We start from the raw sequence: 11051 nt of genomic DNA on the forward strand, positions 1-11051 counted from the left end.
AATCAGAATCTTGCAGGTCTTTCCACCCCTCCCCCACTTCCCTTTGGCTTGTCAGCATTGGTCAGGAGACAGGATTTTCGGTTCACTTGATCAAGGCAGTCCACCAACTCCTGTCGCTCCTCCACCGAGCTTGCGAGAAGAATAATGCTATCAACCCATCGAAGATTGGAAACTCGCCTTTTTTAAACTCCTTCATATCTCCCTTACATCATTTGTTATTATTGTGACCACCTATTCAAATCAAAACAGTGAAAAGTGTGAAAAATGTTTTGAAGTGTAATGTAGGCAATGCTGCAGCCAATACGCGCACAGCAAGCTCCCACAACCAGCAGTGTGATAATGACCAGATAATCTATTTTTGTGCTGTTGATTGTCGGATAAATATGCCCCAGGGTACCAGAGGCGATTCCCCTGCTCTTCTTTGAAATAGTGCCATAGGATCTTTTACATTCACCCCCAATGGGGTCTCAGTTTAACATCTCATCTGAAAGATATCACCTCTGAGAGTGAAGCATTCCCTCAGCACTGCACTGAGCGTTCAACCTTGAACTTTGGCTCAAGCCTGGAAGTGAGATTTTAACCCAGAACCCTGTGATTCAGAGGTGAGAGTGCTACCAGAGTCTGCCCATACCCAGTGGGGTTGAGCATCCCCGTCAGATGTCAACCCAGAAGGCAGAGCCCTCTCACTACGGCTTTCTGGGGTGGGAATTTGGACCCTGCAGTTCCTAGCTCAGAGGCAGGAATGGTAACCACTAAACCAAGGGCTAGCTGCAGTCTATGTAATTCATCCAACAATTTCTCCCTTTCCCCTTTTATCCCCAGGGACCAATCATTCCATACATTTCTCCACTGATACTTTATCTGAAAGTTATTTCCATATGCCTATCAGACTTGAGCATTCTGTCCCACTCCTGGCTGGCCTCTCACGTTCTCCCCAACATAAACTTGTGATTCGCAATTCTGCTGCCCATGTCTTTACCCGCACTAAGCCCTGCTCTCCTATCACCCCTGTGCTTGCTGACCTACACTTGCTTCCCCTTACGTAATGCCTTAATTTTAATATTCTCATTTCTGTTTTCAAATCATTCCACAGCCTTGTCCCTCCCTACCTTAGTCATCTCCCCCAGCCCCACAATGCTCCGAGCTATCTAAGCTCCTCCAATTCTGGCCTCTTGACTATCCCTGATTTTAATTGCTCCATCAATAGCGGCTGTGCCTTCAGCTGCTGAGGCCCTAACTCTGGAATTCCCTCCCTAAACCTCTCTGCCTCTCACTCTCCTTCCTTAGAACACTCTTTAAAATCTACCTCTTTAATCCGGTTTTTTACTATCTGCCTTATTATTGCCTTATTTGGCGCTGTACCACATTTGTGCTTAGAACTGTCCTATGAAGTGCCCTGGAATTTATATTAGGTGCTGTATAAATAGAAGTTGGTGCTGTTGTTGAAATATGGTTTGAATTTACCTTTCATCGGTTTGAACCTTCTTGGACAATATAATTTAAATTAATATCCAGGGTTTAGATTTTTTTCCCCCCACCTGGTGAATACTCATATCCATAATGCTCCAATGTCCCCCTATCTGGGCAGAAAAGCCAGTGTCTCTCTAGTTTTTCCTATAATACAAACCACTGACACTAGTGGGATCAGACTCTTGGCTCATTCTCCATGCAATACTTGAATGCCTTCCATGTACATGGACATTCTGTGTTTCTTTTTATTCGTTTATGGGATGTGAGCATCATTGGCTGGACCAGCATTTATTGCCCATTCCTAATTGCCCTTGAGAAGTTGGTGGTGAGCTGCCTTTTTGAACCACTGCAGTCCATGTGGTGCAGGTACACCCACAGTGTTGTTAGGGAGGAGGTTCCAGGATTTTGACCCAGCGACAGTGAGGGAACGGGCGATATATTTCCAAGTCAGGATGGTGAGTGGCTCGGAGGGGATCATCCAGGTGGTGGTGTTCCCATGTGCCTGCTGCCCTTGTCCTTCTAGATGGCAGAGATCGTGGTTTTGGATGGTGCTGACTAAGGAGCCTTGGTGAGTTTCTACAGTGCATCATGTAGATGGTACACACTGCTGCTACTGTGTATCAGTAGTAGAGGGAATGAATGTTTGTCAATGGGATGCGAATTAAGAGGGATGCTTTGTCTTGGATGTTTTTGAGTTTCTTGAGTGTTGTTGGAGCTGCACTCATCCAGGCAAGTGGAGAGTATTCCATTGCACTCCTGACTTGTGCATTGTAGATGGTGGACAGGTTTTGAGGAGTTAGGAGGCGAGTTACACACCCTGGATTCCTAGCCCCTGACCTGCTCTTGTATCCAAAGTATTTATATGGCTAGTCTAATTAAGTTTCTGGTCAATGGTAACCCCCAAGATGTTCATAGCAGGGGATTCAGTGATGATAATGCCATTGAACGTGAAGGCGAGATGGTTAGATTCTCTCTTATTGGAGATAGTCATTGCCTGGCACTTGTGTGTCATGAATGCTACTTGCCATTTGTCAGCCCAAGCCTGGATATTGTCTAGGTCTTGCTGCATTTGGACATGGGCTGCTTCAGTATCTGGGGATTGTGCTGAACATTGTCAATCATCAGCGAACATCCCCACTTCTGACCTTATGATGGAAGGAAGGTCATTGATGAAGCAGCTGAAGATGGTTGGGCCTAGGTCACGATGCTGACAGTGTGGAGAAAGCAGGAGAAAAGAAAGGACTGACGTGCATTTACATCATACCTTTCACAATCCCAGGATGTTCCAAAGTGCTTTACAGCCAGTGAAGTAATTTATGAAGTGTGGTCACTGTCGTAATGTAAGAGCAGGATAAAACTGGACAGTCTGATCTGTAATCCCTCTGATTGTACACTGTGGTTTTGGCCATATCATTGGATGCTCGATTGGCTTTGTTGATCACTGCTTTGTGCATCATATCTGAAGGCACCACAAACGAAAGGTGCTGAGGCCGATTGTACCATCACTGCCGCCAGTTCAGCTTCTACTGCGTCCCCAATTTTCACTGCTCCACTGCTGAGGTCTCAGGCTCTGGGATTCCCTCTCTACCTCTCTCTCCCCTGTTAAGGCACTCCTTAATATCTAGCTCTTTGATAGGGTTGCCAACCTTCCAGGACTGGCCTGGAGTCTCCAGGAATTGAAGATCAATCTCCAGGACACTGCTGTGTGCAACCCTGGAGAAAAATCACAGAGGCATTAAAACTAGATTGTTTTTTTTTGTCATTTTCTTTGAACATTTTTCTTTGCCAGACATAAAAATATTGAAGATGGGGGGAGATAAAGGCTGTTCGGCTGACAATGCAATATGACCCAATTATCCAATTGTGTAATGAGACTTGTTGCTTTCCAATTGGCGTTGGAAGGTGGTGCGTCACCAGGATGGATGTCTTGGCCGACCAATGGTTAGAGTATGGGGTAAGTCATGTGATGAAACCGCCAGGAATACGTTGAATCGCAACCCTACCCTTTGACCAAGCTTTTGGGTCACCTGTCCGAATACCTATTGACACGGCTCTGTGTTAAATTGTCTGATTACGCTCCTGTGAGGCACCTTTTGAATACTGTTGTATGTTAAATGCGCGATGTAAATTCAGGTTTATGTTGCTGCCTCACTTGGCGATGTTTGAGGATCAGCCCTGGGATCCTCATGGTCTTTGGCGGGAGAATCCCACACTGTATTGAGTCAACTGGGTGTAAGGTGGACGAGTGTGCCCCTCTTGGCCAAATAACCCATCCGAAATGGCATCGGGTGGTCAGTGCTTGTGTCACTAGCCCCCCCCACACAACAAGTCTCAGCGCCTTCAGGGCAGGATGGCAGGAGAAGCGAGAAAACAGGTGAATGATGCCTCACTTGCTGAGTGCCGGGCTCAGGCTGCACTGACAGCCCTTTCTGTGCTCTGTGTTTGCCGATATCTGTACCAAGTGGCTGCATGTTCCCTGAAATTGGGAAGGATGCGTCCTGTTGATACACAGTAGGATCAGTTGCCCTCGCTGTGAACTAATACTCACTGCCATGTCACAGATGCACAAGGTTGATTAAAGACAGGACACTGCAATGGAATACAGGCTGCGGACAGAGAGCTGGATAAAGTGAACGGTGCTAATTTTGACTTTTGATGATAGCGTGTACAGTGGTTGACAGCGAAGGAGGCAGCCCGTTTTACATCTCTTCCCATTTCTATTTCAGTGAAGTCAGTGGGAGGATGTGAAATGAGCTGCTGGTTCGCTATCAACTGCTTTATGTTCAAAGTTAGCCCCAGGGAGAGAATGAAGGAAGACTGATAAGATACAGAGACAGAGTAAATGAAGGATAAAACAAGACAGGGTAAAGAGAAAGAGAAAGGAGATAGGGAAATGAATATAACCATCGAGAAAAGAGGAAGGGAAGTGAAAACGCAAGAGGATTTCAAATATGGAAGGCCATTCAGCCCTTCTTAATGCACCCATGCAGAGAAAGCTCCAAGTTCTTCCTCCATTGCTGAATCTAATTGTTTCCTAAATGACTTCAACACTTTAGCTTCCGTTACTCCGGGAGATTGTTTAAAGTGTTAATCACCCTTTGTGTCCCTCCCTACAAAGAATCATTGGTTGACATAAGTCCCCAATTTGCTTTGCGAGTTTCCACCCATGATATTTCACCTTACTGTCAGAATTTAATTTGAAGTAGCATTTTGTGTTTACCTTTTACATTCCCTTAACTACTTAGTGCAACTCCATAAGATCACCTCTCAGGCACCTTATTTGAGTCACATCCAGTCGTGAATGGGGGTGGACAATTAAACAGAAGTGGGGACTCACAAATATCCCCATCCTCAATGATGGGGGAGCCCAGTGCATCAGTGCAAAAGAAGCATTTGTAGCCATATTCAGCTAGAGGTGCTGAGTGGATGACCCATCTCGGGTTCCACCAGAGGTCCCTAGCATCACGAATGCCAGCCTTCAGCCAATTCGATTCTCTCTGCCTGATATCAAGGAATGGCACTGGATACTGCAAAGGCTATGGGTCCTAACCACACCCTGGCAATGTTCCTTATCCGTACATCTGAAAACTAAACACATCCAAAAACCAAACGTTGTTTTGAACGGACCCTAACGACTTGGCAGTTAATCTGTGTGTAAATAAAGCAATGTAATATTCTATTACAGGTGTAATTAGCATTAGCAGTAAGAAGTAAGGTGTGTGAGAGTTGGCAAATTGAGAAACAACCTTTGTATTTGTAGACTATAGATAGCCTAGGCTCAGGCTATTGTAATGCAAGTAGGCCTAGTCCTAGCATATATACGGTAGAAAACCAAAAATATCTGAATGCCAGAGTGCAATCAGCCCCTAGGGTTTTGGATAAAGGATGCTCGGCCTAGTACTGAAGACTTGTGCTCCAGAACTTGCTGTGCCCCTAGCCAAGCTGTTCCAGTACAGCTACAACACTGGGATCTACCCAGCAATGTGGAAAATTGCCCAGCTATGTCCAGTCCACTAAAAAGCAGGACAAATCTGCCCCAGCCAATTACCGCCCCAGCAGCCTACTCTAGATCATCAGCAAGGTGATGGAAGGAGCGTTTGACAGTGTAATCAAGTGACACATGCTCAGCAATAACCTGCTCATTGATACTCAGTTTGGGTTTTGCCAGGGCCACTCAGCTCCTGACCTCATTACAGCCTTGGTCCAAAATGTACAAAAGAGCTGAACTCCTGAGGTAAGGTGAGAGTGACTGCCCTTGACATCAAGGCAGTATTTGACTGAGTGTGACATCAAGGAGCCCTAGCAAAACTGGAGTCAATGGGAAGCAGGGGGAAAACTCTCCGTTGGCTGGATTCATACCTAGCACAAAGGAAGATGGTTGTGGTTGGAGGGGATCAATCATCTCAGTCCTAGGACATCACTGCAGGAGATCTTCAGGGTAGTGTCCTCAACCCAACCATCTTCAGCTGCTTCATCAATGACCTTCCTTCCATCATAAGGCCAGAAGTGGGGATGTTCACTGATGATTTCACAATGTTCAGTACTATTCGTGACTCCTCAGATACTGAAGCAGTCTGTGCCCATATGCAGCAAGACCTGGACAATATTCAGCTTGGGCTGACAAGTGGCAAGTAACATTTGTGCCAACACAAGTGCCAGGCAATGACCATCTCCAACATGCCATACTGGAACTTTGGGACAATTTGGGTGTCTTGAGGGAACCACGTGTGTAAGAAGTGCCTCCAGCAGGAGGGGGAGGGGTGGGTTGGGTTGGGGGATGGGGGATGAGAAAGGGCAGAGGGAATTGAGGGGCACTTTCAAAGACCATGCAAGGGCACAATAGATTGGATTTTAGCTGATCGATCCTTTGGAACTGGGGGACCCTGGCATCCTGTGGGAAACCTGGAAGTTTCAGTGTGTTTGCCAGTAGCTTCTTAAGCCAGCCATTACATTAGCATCTAACCTTTGAGTTTCCGGACCAATAAGCATGAGTGGGCATTTCAATGGAACTATTTAAAGGGGGCTGTGCTTTGGTGAAAGTTGGAGGATTGTCCAGGTTTAGACAGAGCAGGAAAGTGCAGCAAAGGACTCGCTTCACTGATACCTCCCTAGAGTTGATGTTGCTGTCTGTAAGGATCAGCAAGGAAATTCTCTTCCCTACTGACTGGAGGGAAAAGGCAGTCACAGAGAATCAAGAAGGTGTAGCTGGAAACTGCGGAGGAGGTTAGCAGCAAGATTGTGATGCCACGCTCCTGGATATAGTGCCAGAAGAGAGAGGTTCGATGACCTAATCAGGTCAGGAAAGACAAGTGGCATGGCACATTCAACTATATCCTGAACTGCATCTAATCCCAGCTAGCATCCTTCTGCCTTCCCAAACCTTCTCCTGCACCTGGACCCTCATAACAGCTCACCTCCCTGGCGTAGCCATCCCTCTCTGTCCAGATCCCCATCTAATCACCCAACACTGACACTTAATGTCACATCTATTCCTCAGCCACCTTCCACAAATGTTGTCCTTCCATCTAATGTCCTTTAGGGAGGGAAATCTGCCGTCCTTACCCAGTCTGGCCTACATGTCACTCCAGAGCCAGAACAATATGGGCGATTCTTGACTGCCCTCTGGAATGGCCTAGCAAGCCACTCGGTCCAAGGGCAATTAAGGATGGGCAAAAAAATGCAGGCCTTGCTGACAACGCCCACATCCTGTGAGAGAATGGTCTCTTTCTGTGCTGCTATTACTCTATGAGGACACCAGGGAGAGAGAGAGAGAGAGAAAACTGGAAGTGGTCCTCCAATCACCTTCACTTTGACCATCTCCAGAGGAGGAAGTGCTGGAGGTAAATCAAATCCCAGCATGTCTGACAGTTGGATATGGGGAGATGGGACCTACCTGGTGACAATCAAAATTCTCACAGCTGCAAGGCTTACAATTCTCATTCCTGTTGCCTTGATCTCAGCAAGCCAGTGAAATGTGATCACGATGGCTTAAAACTTTCCCGGTTTGGCAGTTTTAATTCTTGTCTCTTACCTCTCGCGGCCCCTTCTTGCACCCCTCAGGAGGTGGTGTGGAAGGAGGATGAAGACTCCTTCAGAGAAGGTCCTCCCCTCTGTCCTGTGGAGCAGTAGGTGGGTGAGGAGAAGGCTGGAGCCTAGACAAAGCTACATGAGAAACGCCTGCGTTGCACTGATTTTTGACAGATAGGAGGTGTAGATCAGCTACGTAAAACTGTAAGACAGTAGAAATGACCGTTCCAAAGGAATGGAAATCACCTCCAAAGAAGTGAAAACATACTCTCAGGTCAAGGACAGTGAGGAAGGTCCTTTCATGTAGGCAAGGAAACAGTTGTGCGGTCTGAGCACTTATAGGATGTTTATTCCCTGCTATTTGTTCAGCACCCTCAATTGCCACTGTCCTCTTGGCTTGTTTTCACTGGCAAGTTCCAGGAAGACTGGGGTACCTGGGCATTCAGAGTTAAATTTAAAAAGCCAAAGTAAGGTTATAACAAGTTAAAATAACTGGCAAATCGCCCCTCCAGAGGGAGATTGCTGCGCTCAGTGGAACGGGCTGAAGTTACGTAGAATACATAGAAAATAGGTGCAGGAGGAGGCCATTCAGCCCTTCGAGTCTGCTCCACCATTTAATATGGCAGTTAGTGGCAGAGGGTAGCATGACCCAGACCTCCCTGTCACTTGCCATTTCAACACACCACCTGCTCTCATGCCCACATATCCATCCTTGGCCTGCTGCAATGTTCCAGGGAAGCTCAATGCAAACAGGAGGAACAGCACCTCACCTTCCAATTAGGCACTTAACAGCCTTCCGGACTTAACATTGAACTCAACAACTTCAGACCATGAACTCTCTCCTCTGCCTTCACCCCCTTTTTAAAATTCATTTTTATTTTTATCCACTTAATTTATTTATTTATGTTTATTCATTGTTTTATCCCATTTTCGATCCTTTTCTCCCCACCCCCACAAGGGACAGGTTGTTCTTTTCAGAGTGCTTACCCTTCTCCTCTTATTATCACGTTCTGCTTTCTGACCTTAATGCCACCACCAGCACCTCCTTTAGCCAGTACCACTACCATTGACACCCACTTTGTCTTCTTGTCCATGACATCTTTGTCAATCTCTCCTTAGCCCCCAACTATCACTGGCCTTCTATCCAGCTTCACCTGCCCCACCCCCCCCACCCCTTAAACAGTATAAATTTCATCACATTTCTACCTCTCTTCAGCTCTGAAGAAGGGTCATACAGACTTGAAACTTCAACTCTGTTTCTCTCTCCACAGATGCTGTCAGACCTGCTGAGTTTTTCCGAGCAGTTTCTGATTTTTGTTTCAGATTTCCAGCATCTGCAGTATTTTGCTTTTATCACAGTGGCAGAGGTTAGCTGGTTTGCTGCCAGCTTCTGAAATGCCATCAATTCATCCCACTTAACCAACTGCCCTCCCTCAATCCCTCTCACCTTTTCAGGTTAAAACTACTGCCCCAGCAGACACCTTGAAAGCACCCCTTTTGTTCTGTGAAGTCCAATTGAGAAGGGGAGAAACTAACAATTATTCTTGCAGATAAAAGCAAAAAACTGCGGATGCTGGAAATCCAAAACAGAAACAAAAATACCTGGAAAAACTCAGCAGGTCTGACAGCAGCTGCAGAGAGGAACACAGTTAACATTTCGAGTCTGTATGACTCTTCAACAGAACGAAGGAAAAATAGATAAGAGGTGAAATATAAGCTGGTTTAAGGGGGGGGGGGGGTGGGACAGGTAGAGCTGGATAGAGGGTCAGTGATAGGTGGAGGTTGCCAAAAGATGTCATAGACAAAAGAACAAAGAGGTGTTGAAGGAGGTGATATTATCTAATTAATAGGTGACATTAAGGGTAGAAAGCAGGATGAGCAAGGTACAGGTAGCCCTAGTTGGCAGGGGGGGGGGGGGGGGGAAGGGATCGAAATAGGCTAAAAGGTAGAGATAAAACAATGGATGGAAATACATTTAAAAATAATGGAAATAGGTGGGAAAAGAAAAATCTATATAAATTATTGGAAAAAAGGGGGACTGGAAAGGGGGTGGGGATGGAGGAGAGAGTTCATGATCTAAAATTGTTGAACTCAATATTCAGCCCGGAAGGCTGTAAAGTGCCTAGTCGGAAGATGAGGTGCTGTTCCTCCACAACAAAAATAAAAATAAAAAAACCTGGAAAAACTCAGCAGGTCTGGCAGCATCTGCGGAGAGGAACACAGTTAACGTTTCGAGTCCGTATGACTCTTCAATAGAACTAAGTTAAAATAGAAAAGAGGTGAAATATAAGCTGGGTGGGGTGGGGGGGTGGGCGGTGGGCGTGGGTGGTGGGACAAGTAGGAACAAGGCAAAAGAGAGATATGGAAATCCTGTCGGAGAGAAGAGCAATACTTCTTCGAGGTAGGCATTCCTTGAAGAGAAGTGGCAGTCAATTAAACACTAAGATAAAAGCAAAAAACTGCGGATGCTGGAAATCCAAAATAAAAATAAAAAAACCTGGAAAAATTCAGCAGGTCTGGCAGCATCTGCGGAGAGGAATACAGTCAACGTTTCAAGTCCATATGACTCTTCAATAGAACTAAGTAAAAATAGAAGAGAGGTGAAATATTCTCTCCAACAGGATTTCCGTATCTCTTATGCCCACCCCCCTTAAACCAGCTTATATTTCACCTCTCTTTTATTTTAACTTAGTTCTGTTAAAGAGTCATATGGACTCAAAACGTTGACTGTGTTCCTCTCCTCAGATGCTGCCAGACCTGCTGAGTTTTTCCAGGTATTTTTATTTATTTTTTGGATTTCCAGCATCCGCAGTTTTTTGCTTTTATCTTGCTGTTCCTCCAGTTTACGTTGAGCTTCACTGGAACAATGCAGTATTCTTGCAGGACTGAAGTTGAACAGCAGGTGGCATTGCATTTAAAAATGACAGCTCAGGTCAGTGCCTTACATTGGTTAGCGATGGTTAAATTCTCTCTGTGCTATCTCTATTGTTTTCATGTTAAATTCCTCCGGATACTACTTATTGGAATCATTAATTTATTTACTCGGAAATGAAACTGTAGGGTTGAATATTTTTCGAAAATATACTTTATTCATATAATTTATAGAAGTACGTTATGTGACCGTTCAAAGTTACATAAGTTGCAAGCCAAATCAGCTTCTTCCAGTACTGTATGTTACTCACTGCTTTTACAATTACAGTCAATATGTATAAGATGTATTACATGGGGCTTTCTGAGGTATTAACCCTTCAGTGTACCATGGCTGAATAACCGTCAGGCAGTGGCCTTTCCCCAATACACCCCTGTGACTGCCTTAAGCATCCCTCAGCACATAGTCCCGGACCTTGGAATGTGCCAGTCTGCAACACTCAATCGGGGACAATTCTTTGCACTGGAAGACCAGCCAGTTTCGGGCAGACCAAGGAGTGGTCTTTCTTGTAGAGAAGTAAAAGGGTAAGGAGAGCTGGGGGGAGACAGGATTGGAAGGACGTAAACATCTCAGAGGGGGCGAGGTTAGAGAGATAAGGAGGAGACAAGGCAATAGAGAAATTATA

Source organism: Cetorhinus maximus, chromosome 21 (assembly GCF_964194155.1).
Source record: "Cetorhinus maximus chromosome 21, sCetMax3.hap1.1, whole genome shotgun sequence".
NCBI classification, from domain to species: domain Eukaryota; kingdom Metazoa; phylum Chordata; class Chondrichthyes; order Lamniformes; family Cetorhinidae; genus Cetorhinus; species Cetorhinus maximus.